Below are 17,100 nucleotides of genomic sequence, written 5' to 3' on the forward strand. Positions count from 1 at the left end.
AACTCTAATCCAGATAAGTTTTAAAAATGGGGGGGGGGGGGGCGCCTGGGTGGCTCAGTCGTTAAGCGTCTGCCTTCAGCTCAGGTCATGCTCCCAGGTCCTGGGATCGAGCCCCGCATCGGGCTCCCTGCTCAGTGGGAAGCCTGCTTCTCCCTCTCCCACTCCCCCTGCTTGTGTTCCCTCTCTCGCTGTCTCTCTCGGTCAAAAAAATAAATAAAATCTTTAAAAAAAAATGGGGGGGTTATGGGAATAGCATGAAGACGCTGGGTGTCTGGTGATGGTAGGATAAAGGAGGACTATAACATGAGAACAAGAAAGCAACATGATGTCCAAAAAGAACACTGATGTGGCATCACTAATTGGAAGTATGAACTTGAGTAAGTCATTGAATCTCTTTCAATTTTACATTTCCCATCTCTACAATAGGGATATGAATGTATGTTTTCAAAAAAAAAGGGGGGGTCTTTAAATAAAGTTTCTAAAGTGCTTACAAAACTGTTTTCTATAACATGGAACACAGCACATACTTAATAAATTTTGATTCTCCTTTCCCCAATAAAAAGTATGGGTATGTTTACTTAAGATTAACCTTTTCATGATTTTACTTGGAACCCATCCAGAAATTTCAATTATGTGAAAGCAACTTTTTGTTTTCTGGCATGGGTTTTCATAGCTAAAGTTTCCTATAACTAAGTTTCATCTACTTTAATCTTTCATAAATGTATGTATATATGATAAATTATATTGACATCACATGGATATTATTTGGAAGATGTAATTAGCATTTACAACATGGTTGAAGATTAGGGTTGATGTCTTATATACTCTGAAAGGTATTGTATCATGTAACCCCCAAATAAATCATCTATGCAATGTAAAGTGATATCCCATATGGGAAAAAATAAATAAAAATTGTAGAGTAAGAAAGGCATAGACTCATTGTGTCTTATGGAAGACAGAAGCTCTCCCTTACATTACTAGACATTGTTATTATGGGTCATATGTACTTGTCAAGTGTTGAAAAGTTCAGGTAACCATCTATGGCTCTTAACAAGTACCATTTATTTTTCTTCATTTTATTCTTAGTGGGGGTCATTTCATTAATTTTTCAGTGACTCTGTTAAGTCCACTGGCAGCTTTTTCACTCTACATTTTGGAGTAAAATAACTTCTGAAGAAGAGTGTTTGAATTAAGTCTAAAATTTTCTCAGTTGATGGAACTACTTCAATTTTCTAGGCTTTTTTTACCTGAGTATTTCTTTATCGTGCACATACTTGATTAACCCAAGAGGATTTGGGGCAATTTATTTTCCACAGCTAAACACTTCATACATACATGACCCTTGTTTGAGGGAGAATTTGTAATAACTGTAAAACCATATGGATGAAGTGCTACTTCCAGCTTGAAGTCGCCAGTTATGAGAAGAACCCTAGATACCTTTCCAGATCAGGCAACTGTGCAAGGATACACTCAATGTTCTATATTTCTCTGGGCTTTAAAGAGAACATGAATAATTCAATTAACCTAAGGAAAAAAACTCAACCCCATTTTCAAATCATACACACACACACACACACACACAGAAAACACACACAGTGCACACAAAAAAATTTCAATAGCTTAAAACCCACAGTCCAAACTTATAACATCTGGGATTTCAGACCCAGATTTCCTTCTAATGTTAGCACTTCATTCTTCTAACAGTAACTGCATCCTGCCCTGACAAATTTGCTTGTTCACTGTTCCTTCAGTTGTGAGCGATAAATGAGGTAATGCCTAAGTAAAGTGCTTTCAAACCAATAACACATTTTATAGCTTATGAGTTATTATTATTATTTATTGCCCATTTTTTTACAATCTAGGTCAAGTCTTATTTCTTCCACAAAGCCTTTCCTCACTAGCTGAGGTCACCACGATCGATCTTTTTTCTAATATCCCCTAGGAGATATGGTACTTCTTTTTTGCATCTTAGTATGACTCATGGCCCCAAACGGAGTGCAGGTTCAGCAAGAGGAGAGGCCAAATGTCATTTATCTCTGAGTCTCTCACAAAATCTGGCATAAGGCCTCACATAGAGAAAGATGAATGTATATTTGTTGATAACTGTGTGCAATACCCAGATGCCAATTAAGACCTTTCAATAAACAAGGTACTCATTTACAGAGTTTATATATTCCACTTCAATACGGTCTCTCTCTCTCTCTCTTTTTTTTTTTAACTTTCAGGAAGTTTCTCATGGAAAACCAATACACAAATACCAAGAATAAAATGCACCTGCTATCTGTGTGATGTGCCAGACATGAATGCAATTTCAAAGTTCTCTTATACCATTGCTTCAACATCTGTTCTTGTTCTAGTTACAAATTCTACCTAATATCACACAGTTTGTAACCTCATGTTTTTCTGTTCAACCCATGCTTTCCAATGTCCGTGTGTGGATTAAATTGATCAGGTAGCAAACTAGCTCAAATGGAAAGAGTCTCTTAATATCATTTTATTTCAAAAAACTTTCTATCTTTTATGCGTGAGCACTATTTCAAAAAAAAAAAAATCAATCCAGGCTATTTAATTCTTGCTGTTATGTTTTTCTTTTAATGAAGAACTTATGAAACTGGAAATTGTATTTCCTGTCCAAGCATCCCAGAAGCCTTCTACTCTGTATTATATCCCCTCCCCTATAGGATTTCCAATCCATTTCACACTGTCACCCCCTCCTATTGCCAAACCAATAAATATTCCTTTTAAAATGCAAAAATTGATATTTAAAATAATGGAATATCTTTTGTAAATAGAACTGTGAGATTTATAGGCAAGTGAAAATCTAGTCTTGGAAACTGCTCCAAAAACTGATTTTTTATGAAGCAGGGTCACAGGAGTAGGAGGAGATAGTCCTATCCTTTTTTTTTTTTTTTTGAGGATTTTATTTATTTATTTGAGAGAGAGAGAATGAGAGAGACAGAGAGCACATGAGAGGGGGGAGGGTCAGAGGGAGAAGCAGGCTCCCCGCCGAGCAGGGAGCCCGATGCGGGACTCGATCCAGGGACTCCAGGATCATGACCTGAGCCGAAGGCAGTCGCTCAACCAACTGAGCCACCCAGGCGCCCAGATAGTCCTATCCTTACATGAACATGGTAGGTGGCTTTTTCACTTCTCTCTCTAGATAATATTCAGTCTTAGTGTTAACAATTGCAGGGTATACTTTTCTAAGCAGAATAGTTAAAGAAATATCACCTGATTAAAAACAAAGCCTTCAAACAATCTTCAAGTTCACTAAATAATTTGAGATCTTTTGTTATGGATAATTTAAAAATTAATACCTTAATAAGTTCATCACAAGTTTTTATTTATTTATTTATTTATTTATTTATTTATTTTTTTTTTAAAGATTTTATTTATTTTTTAGAGAGCGAGCGAGAGGGAAACAGCATGAGAGGAGAGAGGGTCAGAGGGAGAAGCAGGCTCCCCGCTGAGCGGGGAGCCCGATGTGGGGCTGGATCCCAGGACCCTGGGATCGTGACCTGAGCCGAAGGCAGACGCTTAACCATCTGAGCCACCCAGGCGCCCTCATCACAAGTTTTTAAATAAAAAATGCCAATATTTAATTCAACTTGCCCTTAAAGCTTAAGGAGTTATATTAAATCAGCTAAATATAACTATCTTTCATGTTCATCTATCCATTAAGACAAGCAAACCTATTGGAAAAATAGAGATTAAGAAGTCACTGTTCTGATACTTGAATAGCTTTAAGACAAATTTCTGTGACATCAATCCAGAAAAGATTTCAGCACAATTAAATTTTGTCAGACTAGTTTCTGAACAGCAAACAGTCTTACCTCCTTTGCCACCAATGGATTTCTTGAGGTTAATCTTGTTTTCATGATGTTGTCACCAGAAGTAGCACCAGGATTGTAAATTTTACTTATATTATTATGATGGATGGATTACTAAGACATTGTGAAGGATGTAAACATCTCAGTAGCATTAAGAAGTCAAACTCAAATGTTTATTGCAGAAGATGTGTGGTATGTCTAGACATAACGAAGCAATAAAAAGCTGCAGAGAATAAAAATTAACCCTACTCAAATTCCAATTGCAAAAATTATGCATTAAATTGGAACAAATAATTATACTTAAAATTGAATTAAAGTGACAGTTGCTAAATCTTGAAGCTATTTGCTTATCATACATTTGAAATTGTTAAAATAGATGTAAAGATTAAGTCAGAGGATAAAAAAGTTAGCTATTTAAATAACCCCCAATGCATTACAATATTACTCATACTACCAAAAATTTATCTGGTTTATCTGGTTTGGTCTAGAATCTCCTTTGAATGAGTGGTAATTTTACTTTTGTTTCTGATTTTGGTGAGGCAGAGTTGTTCCAAATCAATCTCTGTGGGGCTTTTAATTCTTAGAAAAATGATCCTTTTGCTTTAAACATTAAATTCCTTTGTACAAATATACTTAATGGTTTGTTCCTATCCAAACCGTAGGAGTTAGCCATGCCATCATATCGACCTAAGTATAAAGTAGTATCACTCATCAATTATACCATCTAAAGGAAAAATTAAATTTCCTGTTATTTAAACTCCATTGAAATTTAAAATAAATATAACAATAAACTACCATTACAGTAAAATCCCTTTCCTATATACTAACACTGGGAAGATAAAAATCTTGTGAAAGAAAAAAGTAATTCAAAACCCCCAACCAAATGTTGGCCTACTTTAAGTCATATTTAATAAAGTATGAGTCCAATCAATAACAGGCAGCTGCTTGGAAAATATTACAGTGGTACTGTGTTCTCAGGATACCCCAGAAGAGATAGCAGCCTTATCTTGTTTTGCAAAAGTAATCAACACAGATAGAACTGTTAGCTTAAAGTTAAACAGGAATTCCTTGGGAAATACAGTCTTGATCAAATGCAACCTCAGATAATTACATAAGGCAAATCAACCTCTGGTGATTTTAGGTATGTGCAGATATCAATAGTATGGTAGTTGAAAGCTGGGTTTAAATCCTGCCTCTGCCATTTACTAGTTCTGTTTCCTTCAATAAGTAGTATCACCTGTTTGTGCTTCAGTTTCCTTATGCATCTTCACCCTTACAAGTATGACTCTTGCCATCTGTAACACTTTTTCTTTATGCATCCTAGTCTTGGGATCAAACTGCCATTGCTCATCTGAACCACAGAACACAGAAAATAATTTTTTGTCCACCACCCCATATAGTTACAAAATTTTTTTCTTGTGATGAGAACTTTTTCTTTTCCTCTGATGAGAACTACTCTCAGAAACTTTTAAATGTATAATACAGTATTAACTATTGTCACCATACTGTACATTGCATCCCTGGGACTTACTCTAATTAGAAGTTTGTACTTTTTTTTTTTTTTTAAGAGAGAGAGCACACACAAGCTGAGGTGGTGGGAGAGAGGCAGAGGGAGAGGGAGAGAGAGAATCTCAAGAAGGCTCCATGCCCAGCATGGAGCCCATCTCCAGGCTCCATCTCATGACCCTGAGATCATGACCTGAGCTGAAATCAAGAGTCTGACACTTAACTAACTGAGCCACCCATGCTCCCCAGAAGTTTGTACCTTTTGACCACATTTAGCCATGATTTGAATGTCTATTTTGTTGATTCTCCCAAAGAAGGTACAAAATTAGTGCCATCCTAGGTGCAGAGGAGAGTGATTAATTTGTTACATACAATGGATGTATGTGGATGTGGGGTAGGCTAAAAAATTCTCCACCCCTAAAAAGATGTCTACATTCTTGTTATGGGCTAAATTGTACCCCAGCCACCATTCATATCTTAAATACCTCAGAGTGTGACTTATTTGGAGATAGGATCTTTAAAAAGATAATTAATCCAATGTGCCTGGTACCTTTTTAAGCAGTTAGGACATAGACATGCACACAGGAGAGACCATGCAAAGTCACAGGAGAAGACAGAATGACAGGCCAAGGAGAGAGACCTCAGAAGAAATCATCCCTGCTGACATCTCAGTCTTGGACTTCTGTCTTCCATAATGTGAGGAAATTAATTTATGATGTCTAAGCCATCTGGTCTATGGGACTTGGTTATGGCCACCCTAGAAAACTACTGTATAGATTTGATTTAATAAATGCCTTACAATTTATGATTCTTTCTATTCTCAGATATTGCTGCTATCAGCCTTTTTATAAATGACCTTACATGAACATACAGAAATGTTTTTGTTGAGTATCTACCTAGAAATAGAAGTATGGGGGTATGGGGTTTGTGTATGGTTAGGATGAGCAAATACTATGACATATTTCCTAAGTATCAATTTACAACCCTGCCAACAATTTGAGAGTGCTATTTTTCATAAATCTAGCCTTTCTGATAGCTTGGTAATAATAACCTATTTTGAATTAACTTAAAGTATTATTAACAGAAAATAAATTGTGTCCATTTTAAGTACAGGGTCTGATTAGTTTAGATAAATAGACACATCCATGTAACTACAACCATAATCAAGAAAAAGAACATCTCCATAATCCTTCAAATTCCTCTATGTCCTTTGTAGTCACGTTTTCCTTAGCGCAGGTCACTTCACCATTTGCTATGACTACAGATGAGCTTTGTCTTTACTAAAGTTTTATATAAAATAAAATTATGACGTATATAATTTTGTATTCCTTTTCTTCACCAAATTTCTGATATCCATCCCTTGTGTGTGTATGAATAGTTCATTAATTTGTATTCCTGAGTAGTATTCCATTAGAAGGATATGCTACAGGGTGGCTCAGTTGGTTGGGCGACTGCCTTTGGCTCAGGTCATGATCATGGAGTCCCTGGATCGAGTCCCGCATCGGGCTCCCTGCTTGGCAGGGAGTCTGCTTTGCCCTCTGACCCTACCCCCTCTCATGTGTTCTCTCTCATTCTCTCTCAAATAAATAAATAAATAAATAAATAAATAAATAAATAAATAAATAAATAAATCTTTAAAAAAAAGTCATGTGGGCGCCTGGGTGGCTCAGTTGGTTAAGCAACTGCCTTCGGCTCAGGTCATGATCCTGGAGTCCCGGGATCGAGTTCCGCATCGGGCTCCCTGCTCGGCAGGGAGTCTGCTTCTCCCTCTGACCCTCCCTTCTCTCATGCTCTCTCTCTCTCTGATTCTCTCTCTCAAATAAATAAATAAAATCTTTAAAATAAAAAAAAAAAGAAGGATATGCTACACATTGTACTTAGTTCCTCAATTGCCAATGAATATTTGGGTTGTATGGTAAAAACTTATACAGCCTTATAACACAATGCCAAAATGCCAAACTTTTTTCTAAAGTTAGTTGTATTATTTTACATTACCAACAACAATATACCAGAGTTATAGTTGGTGAGCATACTTGCCAACACTTGTTGTGGTAAGTATTTGAAACTTAGCAATCAGTTACATTTGATATGATTTTGATTTAATTGGTTTAATGTTTAAATATTCTCATCACAGTCCCTCATGATGAAAACTATTGGACATCTTATCATGTAATTGCCAACATTTGTGTATTTTCTTTTATGAAGTGACTTTTCAAATGTTTGCCCATTTTCTATTGGACTGTTTTCTAAATACTGAGTTGTAAGAAAGACTTCTCTGTATGTTCAGGACACACATCCTTGGTCAGATAAATGAACTGAAAATATTTTCCTTAGGTCTGTGCCTTTGCTTTTCATTGCCTCAGCAGTATTTTTCAAAGAGATCTTTTTAATTTTGATGAATTTTAATTTATTTTTTCTCTGATGAAATATGTATTCTGTGTCTGTTTAAGAAATCTTCATCTACCTCCAAGTAGCAAGGATGTTTCTTCTATATTTTCTTCTAGAAATTTTACAGTTTTATCTCTTTTAAATCTGTGATGCATTTCAATGTGTTTTTTTGGTTTTTGTTTTGCTTTTTAATATCGAATGGTTTTAGCACTATTTGTGTGGAACTGTCATTCTTTTCCCTAATCAATTGCTTGGGTACCTTGATCAAAAATTAAATGAACATAATTAAAATAATAATAAAGGTTTAAAATCAGAAAAATACCCAGACAATGCAATCTCGTATTTCCAAAATAAAACACATTTCTAGTTTTAAAAAAATAAATGAATGTGTAGATTGTATGAATCTATTTCTGGACTCCCTTTCCATTACTGATGCATGTATCTTTACACCCATACCATACTGCATTGGTTACTGCATTGGTCAGATGTTGTAAGTCCTTTAATTTTCTTTTAAATTTTGTCCAGTATAAATGCTTTGCAATTCCATAAAAAAGTAAGATTCACCTTACAACTAAAAAAAAAAACCTTTTTATTTGAATTGGAATTATGCAGAATAAATTAAATTGGGGAAAAATTGGCATCTTAAAAAGATTGAATTTTTCAGACTTATAAATATTATTCCATTTGTTTAGTTCTTTTAAAGTTTATTTTTAAATTTGTGCTTTTGTGGTACAGGTCTTGTAGAAATGTTATTAAATTTTGCCCTAATTCATATTTTTAATGCTATTGTAAATGGAATTTTTATATACTTTTCTTTCACTATACTTTGTTGATGAAATATATTTCATTTTGGATATTGACCTTATATTCCAAGGTCATGCTATATTAAATAATTAATTCTAGTAGCTTTTATCTAAATATATTAGGAGGTCCACCTACTTGACTATGTTGTTTACAAATAAATATTTTTCTTTTTTTTTTTTAAAGATTTTATTTATTAGAGAGAGCACACATGAAAGAGCATGAGTGGGGTGTGGGAGGGGAGAGGGAGAAGCAGACTCCATGTTAAGCAGGGAGCCCGAGGTGGGGCTAGATCCCATGACCCTGGAATCATGACCTGAGCTGAAGGCAGTCTCTTAATCAACTGAGCCACCAAGTGCCCCTCCAGTCCATTTTTTGTTTATTAATTTTCCTTACTTTACTGCACTACCTAAGACTTTCAGAATAATATTAGGTAGATGTAGTGAGAGTGAACAGTCTTGCCATATTTCCTATCCTATGGGGTAAACACTCATTTTTAACTGCTAAGTTAACTATAGGATTTTGTAGATTTTTTTTAATCCATTCATACTCTTTACCATAAATGGGTATTGAATTTTGTAAAATGCTTTCTCTGTAGTTATTAGGATACTCATATAATTTTTTTTCTCCTCTGTATATATGGTAAATTACATTGATTGCCTTACTGTGATAAATTCTACTGGGCTATTATATATTAACTTTCTACAGATTAAAGTATGTGCTTTGTTAATTTTTTTAAAGGATTGTTGCCTATATGTACATGAGGAAAATTGGTCAGGGGAGTCTTTTTTTTTTTTTCCCCTTGATAATGTCTTTATCCAATTTACCATCACATGTTCTCTCCCTTCTATTGTATGAAGCACCTATGGGGGTTGATTTTTTTTTCCTTAAATGTTCAATAGAATGCTCCAAAAATAGGTATTCTGGGCCTGGTACTTTCTTTGTAAGAGGTTTTGTTTAATAGATAGAGGGCTATTAAGTTTTTCCATTTCTTCTTGTTTCAGTTTTGGTATTTTGTGTCTGTCAATGATTTTTCCATTTGTCTTAGTTATCAAATATTTTTAGAAAAAGTCATTCATGGTATTTTCCTTCTATCTTTTTCATGTCCATTGGAGTGTAATGATATCTCCTCTTTTATTCCTGATATTGTTAAATAATTAATATCTCTCTTCTCTCCCTTTCTTCTTCTCTTTCTGTCTTTCATTGGTCTAGATAGAGCTTCATCAATTTCATCCACCTTTTTCTAAAAAAGTCCTCTTTGGTTTCATTGATTTATTCCATTTTTTGGCCATTTTCTATTTCATTTGTTTCAAGTTTACCTTCCCTAAATATTTTAGATGGAAAATTAGATTTGGTGTGAGATTTTTTTCCTCTGTTTTAATATAATCATTTAAAATTATCAGTTTATCTCTAAGCACTGCCTCAGTTGAGCCCCATAAATAATGATATTGTGGTTTAATTTTGTGTCAAAATATAATCTCATATACTTTGTAATGTAATATGTAGAAATATATTGTTTAATTTCCATGTATTTACAAATATATTTATGTTACTGATTTAATATAATTCTGTTGTAGTTCAGAATAACTACTTTAAAGGACAGAATGTATACCCTGTGTATAATCAATACTCTGTACTGAGAAGTATTTTCTTTGGACTAACATATGCACTTTATTGATGAATGTTCCAAGTGTTTTGAAAAAACAAAGTATTGAAAAATAATTTCTACAGGATTTGGAATCAAGTTTGTTTGTTTGTTTTTTTTAATGTCAGTTAAGTTTTGACAGTTTTGTGCAGGTTTTGTATATCCCAGTGGATTTTTTACTTCTGCTCTGTCAGTTACTGAGAAAATAGTTTGAAATTTCCACCTATAACTAGATTTGTCCATTTTTCCTTTCAGTTCTGTCATTTTTTTGATTTATGTAATTAGAAGCTTTTTTAATAAGCCAGACACAAAATTACAAATATTGTGGATTTCACTTGTGTGAAGTACCTAGAGTAATCAGATTCACAGAGACAGAAAGGAGGATGGTGGTTGTCAAGGGCTGGGAGGATGGTGGGATGGAGAGTTAGTGTTTATGGGCACAGAGTTTCAGTTTAGGAGGATGAAAAAGTTCTGGAGCTGGATGGTGGTAATGGCTGATGGCTGTGCCACAATGTGCATATACTTAATGCCACTAAACTGAATACCTAAAAATCATTAAAAGGCTAATTTTTATGTTATATATAGTTTGCCACTATTTTAAAAGTTGTAACAGATTTCTTAAAGGTAACTGTGATTTCTTGCTTTGTTTCTGTTGACTCCTGTTTCCTCTGGCAATTCGTCAAAATTTCTTGTTTCTTCACATTTTTAGTAATTTTGGACAGAATGCTAGACCCTATGAATGTTACATTGTCACTTGATATATGTTATTATCTTTTTAATTTTGTTTTAATGGCAAGCAGCTTCTGGTGGATGGGCTTGATCTTTTGGGAGCATGGTTTAAAGTTTTGTTTTTTAGGTCTAAGCTAACCTTTACTCTAGGACAATGGTTCTCAACCAGGGGTGACTCTGCTTTATAAGGTACCTTTGAAAATGTCCAGAGACATTGCTGGTTCTCAAACCCGAGGAATGTTACCTCTGTCTAGTGGTAGAGGATAGTGATGATACTAAGCACCGTACAATACACTGTAAGTCCCCAGTAGCAAAGGAATTATCTGGGCCAATATACTAATAGTGACAAGGCTGAGGAGTTGCTCCAAGGCTGGGTTTGCCCTGTTACTGAGCTATGACATTTCTATGACCTGTACTGAAGGCCCCAGGTGTTCAATGAGGTCTCTCCAATCTGTCTAAGATTGGAATAGTTTCAGCTTTCTGCTCAGCCTCTTTCAGTTTTACTCTAAACATGCAAAATTTAGTGTTCAGCTACAGAGACAAGGGAAGCTTATGGAGATTTCTGGAGCTCTTTGTGGAGTTTCTTTCTTTCTGGTATTCTGCCCACAAATTCCACATACTTCACCTTCTCTCGGGTGTCTTTATGTCAGGTCTTGTTTGGGTATCCCCTGCCTTGTGCTGTGGACTGGAAATTGCCTTCCAACAGAAAGCAGAGAAGATCTTGGCGTGCGCTTTCAATGTTCTCCTCCTTTTAGGGATCACATCCTTGTGCTATGTGTTGTCCAATAGGTGAAAATAGTCACTTCATATATTTTTTCAGATTTCTAGTCATTTCTAATAGGAAGGCAAAGCTATCTCAATGATTTCATCCTAGCTGGAATTTAAAGTACCCTATTTTGTTTTCGAATTTTCTTTTGATGATTAATTATTTTGAGAATCTCCTTTTTAACCTGTCCATTGGCTATTTATATGTCCTATTTTATGAATTACCTATTAAGTTGTTCCCATTTTATCCATTGGTTAGTCTGCCTTTTAAATACTGATTCTCAGGATTTCTTTTTATATTCTAAATGCAAGTTCTCTGTCACCTGTGTGATGTACTAATATATTTCCCCAATCTGCGATTTACTTTCTAATTTTTTTTAAATGTTGTCACTTGATGTCCTTAGTTTTAATAAGTTTCCATTGATCTCTTACTTTGTTTTCTCTGTTAGCATTTCATGTTCTTTGTAAGGAGTCTTTGATAACCTGAGGTCATAAAAATATTTTCTCACGTTTTAGCTTTATTGTTTCACCTTGCACAATTATGTTTATAATCTGTAAGTCTGAAATAGACTTTTATGTAAGATGTGCAGCTGAGGTAGAAATTAAATTTTCCCAGCATCATTTTATAAAAAGGCATTCATTCTTTCCTACACTTCAGTTTATTATATATGTGTGGAACAGTGTCTATAGAGTCTATTCTATTAAATTTTCCACTTTGCTAGGTTTCTGCTGCTTTAATTGACATCATTTAAAGTAAAGATTATATCTTACATGTAGTTCTTTGAGGTTTATTCTCCTTCAAGATTTCTTGGATATCTGGGCCTTCCAGATTTCCATACAAGTTTTATAATTGGCTAACTTTCACATGCAAAAGGGAGAAAAATAAAAGCTGTGACCTTTTTTAATGGGAGTACATCTGTCAATCAATGAGTGGAGATTTGACTTCTTAGCAAAACTGAGTGTTCCATTACCTGAACATCCTATATTTCTCTAATAATTTAGATATTTGAAATCTTTGATAGTGATTTGGATTGTTTAGTATAGAGGTTTTGCAGTCTTTTATTAGATTCATTGGCAAATATTTGACATTCCTTTTTTAAAAATTTTATTATTTTATGTTAATCACCATACATTACATCATTAGTTTTTGATGTAGTGTTCCATGATTCATTGTTTGCGTATAACACCCAGTGCTCCATTCAATACATGCCCTCTTTAATACCCATCACTGGGCTAACCCATCCCCCCCCCATTATTTGATGATATTATAAATTGTATATATTCCTTAAAATTTTAAATCCTGTTTGTGAGTGATATATAAAAACAAAATTGAATTCTCCATATTTACACTGTAACTTTAAATCTTTGTAAATTACTTATTAAATGTTATAGTTTCTTTAAATTTTTCTTTGTACACATATTAAGTGCAAATTATGACAGATTTATTTCTACTTTTCCAGTAATTGAACTTTTTATTTCTTTCTCATTGATTACAGTAGCTCACCATTAAGTCAGATGTTTGTTAATAGAAAATGTAGATGCTCCTTATAGATTAAGAAAGTTCGTTTCTAATTAATGTTAAGCAGTTTGTTAATTTTTTTCTTTCATAGATATTGAACTTTTTCAAATGCTCTTATTGCATTTAAGATTGTCATCTTAAGTGGTCTATTTGTTTTATTTTATAAATTAAGATATAATTTACATACAATAGATTCCATCCTTTTTCATGCAAACTTCTTCAATGCACCCTCATTACCCATCTTCCCTCATAATGAATAAAATCTCTATAAATATTCACATACTTGTTTTTGGATGAACATACATCTTCAATTCACTTGAGTAAATACCTAGTAGTGGGATTGCTAGTCATGTGATAAGAATAAGTTTAACTTTTTTTTTTAAGATTTATTCGAGAGAGAGCATGAGCCCATGTGCGAATGGGGGGGGGCAAAGGAGAGGGAGTGGGAAAGAATCTTAAGCAGATTTCCTGCTGAGCTTGGAGCCCTATAAGGGCTGGATCTCAGGACCCTGAGATCATGACCTGAGTAGAAATAAGAGTCCGACATTTAACCAACTGAGCCACCCAGGCATCCCTAGGTTTTACTTTATTAAGATGTTACCAAATGTTTACCCATTTTGCATTCATTCCAGAAATATATGAGAGTTCCATTTGTTTTGCAAATTTGGCAGCAGTTGGTATGGTCAACATGTGTTGCTTTTGTTGTTGGTTTCAGCATTCTAATAGGTATGTATTGATATCACATTGGATTTAATTTGCATTTCCCTAATACCTAATGATATTGGCAAAAACTTTTTGTACTTGTTCCCCATCTATATATGTATATATATATCTTGGGTGTGATGCATCTTCTTAAATTGTAAGCCGATTATTTTAGTGGGTTATTAATTTTTTTATTATTGAGTTTTAGGGTTTCTTTATATATTGTGGATTCTAACATTTGTCATGTGTGATTTGCAAATATTTTCTGTCTTTGGATTGTTTTAATTTTCTTAATGGTGTCTTTGAAAGAACAGAAGTTCTTACTTTTGATGAATTTTAATTTAGCATTTTTTATAGTGCATATACCAAGATTTTGGAATTCTATCTAAAAAATATATATACATCTAATCTAATATTGTTTCTAGTGATTAAACATTTTATATCTTTCTTTAACTAATTAAAATAGCTCACCCTTCTCTTTAGTTATTTTTACAGAGTTTTACAAATTTTTGGTCTTATATATTAATTAGTCTTATATAGTAATATAGTACAATACAATATTCTGTCTTTGTCATGGTCACTTTATACTAAGTCTTAAAATTAGGTATAGTGAGTTCTTCAAATTTCATCTTTTTCAAGACCATTCTTGCTATTTCAGCTTATTGCCTTCCCATATAAATCTCAGGATTAACTATTTTTTTTAAAGATTTTATTTATTTATTTGAGACAGAGAGAATGAGAGACAGAGAGCATGAGAGGGTCAGAGGGAGAAGCAGACTCCCCGCCGAGCAGGGAGCCCGATGCGGGACTCGATTCCGGGACTCCAGGATCATGACCTGAGCCGCAGGCAGTCGCTTAACCAACTGAGCCACCCAGGCGCCCCAGGATTAACTATTTTTAATATAAAAAATTTGGGTGGGGTTTGATTGGGATTGCATTAAATCTATAGGTTAAGTTGGAAAGAATTAACATCCTAATAATCTTGTGCCTCTCAATTAAGAAATAAGGTATTTCTCTCTTTTACATAGATCTTTGATTAATTTTATCAAAGGTGTTTATCACAAGTGTTTTGTAGTTATATCATAGAAATCCTGCATGAATTTTGTTAGATCTCATGTATGTATTTCATGATCTTTTTGGAGCTCTTGTAAATGCTACTTTTAATAATTCAATTCCCATTTGTTCATTGCTAATATATAGATATATAATTGATTTTGAATAATTAATTTGTAGCCTGTGACCATGCAAAATCATTTATTAGTTCTAATAGCCTTTTGTGTAGATTCTTTTGAATTTTTTATATAGGCATGGAATGGAGAATGGAGAAACTTTTGTTGTTTTCCTAATCTGTCTGTATGTTGTTTATTTTTCATGGCTCATTGCATTGCACAAGACTTCTGTATAATGTTTTATAGAAGTGTTGAGAGGAGCCATTGTTATCTCATTACATTCATATATGATGTTAGCTGTAAGTTTTGTAGATTCCCTTGATCAGGTTTGTTCCTAGTTTACTGAGAATTATTATCAATAGATACTAAATAATGTCAAATGCTTTTTAAAAATTTTTTTTTGTAGCAAGAACACATGAGTGGGGGGAGGGGCAAAGTGAGAGGGAGAAAGAGAGAATCTTAAGCAGACTCCAAGCTGGAGTGTGGAGCCCGATGCAGGGCTCAATCCCAAGACCCTGAAATCATGACCTGAGTTGAAATCAAGAGTCATACATTTAACAGACTGAGCCACCCAGGTGCCCATTTTTCTTCTTCTTTTGAGGTGACCTTTATTTATTATTTTTTAGTCTATTGATAGGCTGAAATATGTTAACTTTAAAATGTTAGAACATATTTCCATTCTAGGATTCCCATTTTGATTATTGTGAAGATTACAATTATCTAAATTATCCATATTTCATCTTTTTCTTCATGCTTTTCTTTTTGTATTCTTAAACATCTTAATCATAATTATGCTATCCTCTATGATTAAGTGTAATATCTGGAACATTTGTGAATCTGCTTCTATTGTCTGATATTTATCTTAGAGTTTAGACATGTTGCCTGCATTATGACAAGTAGGTTAATTTCTGATTAAATCTGAAATCATTTATTTAAAAAATGTATGGCAAGGTGATCTTCTAGAGAGGAGCTAGATGGGTTTTTTATTGTGGTTGCTCTCAACAGAAACATTGATCTGTCATCTACAAGAAGTTTTCCCTCAATATGTTTTTTTTCATGTGAGATCAAGGATTTTATTTGTTGTCTTAACACTTTCTCTGATTCTCAGCTTATAAATAGTGGTTCACACATAGTGGACCCTCATTGAAAATATGCTAAGTGAATGAATAACCAATATATTTCCAGCAAAATAGACAAGTCCATCAAAATATGTCATCTTTATTTTGAATGTGTCAACTTAACTCTAGATAACTATATATTATGTCACTAGTATGTCCTAACATTTGTTGGTAATTATGGGTTTAGTTTCTTTACAATGTTGACTTTTTTGTTATGGTAATAAGGAGATATTCTTTCACTATCTTATCTCATCTTATTATTGATATGAAAAAAGAAGACAAAAGCTGCTATAAACTTAGATGTACTTACCAGAGATTTTCTGAAATTATAAATTTCCATGTATGTGTGTGTGTGTGTGTGTATCCAGAATGATTTGTGATTTTCTTAACACATCTGAATTTGAGTAAATTATAGATGAGAAGATAAAATTAGAATACTAGTAAATACATTCTGTCAGATAACATATTATAATACAGAAGTAGTTTAGTTGTTTCTGATTTCTATTAAAATATCTTGATAGACTTTTCCTTGTATAAACTACTACAGGAGAAAACAGAAGAGAAAATTACTTCCTGAAATGCTTTTATTTGAAAAGTATCAGTTAAATTGATTCCCCTGGAGGTGACTGAAATCAAGGGTAGAGACTGACTAGAAACATTATTCACTAAAAGAATAAAGAAATCTTATGCAATGTTTATTACCAGTACTTGACACAAATCCAAAGAACTTAAACTTCATTTTGAGTCTCTGGGGTAAACACGTGCTTTAATATTGCTTATGTTACCTTTTATTTGAGAATATAGGTAAAGAATTAATAATTATCAGAATGCAGGGAATTCCACTATCAGAGAATACCTTAGTGGGTACAGGAATCATATTACAATGAGCCCTAAACTTTTACTATAGTGTTAGGATTTGATGATTTCA

This window comes from Mirounga angustirostris, unplaced genomic scaffold (genome assembly GCF_029215605.1).
Source record: "Mirounga angustirostris isolate CCGP_5_RB_7025 unplaced genomic scaffold, mMirAng1.0.hap1 SCAF_9, whole genome shotgun sequence".
Taxonomy (NCBI): Eukaryota; Metazoa; Chordata; class Mammalia; order Carnivora; family Phocidae; genus Mirounga; species Mirounga angustirostris.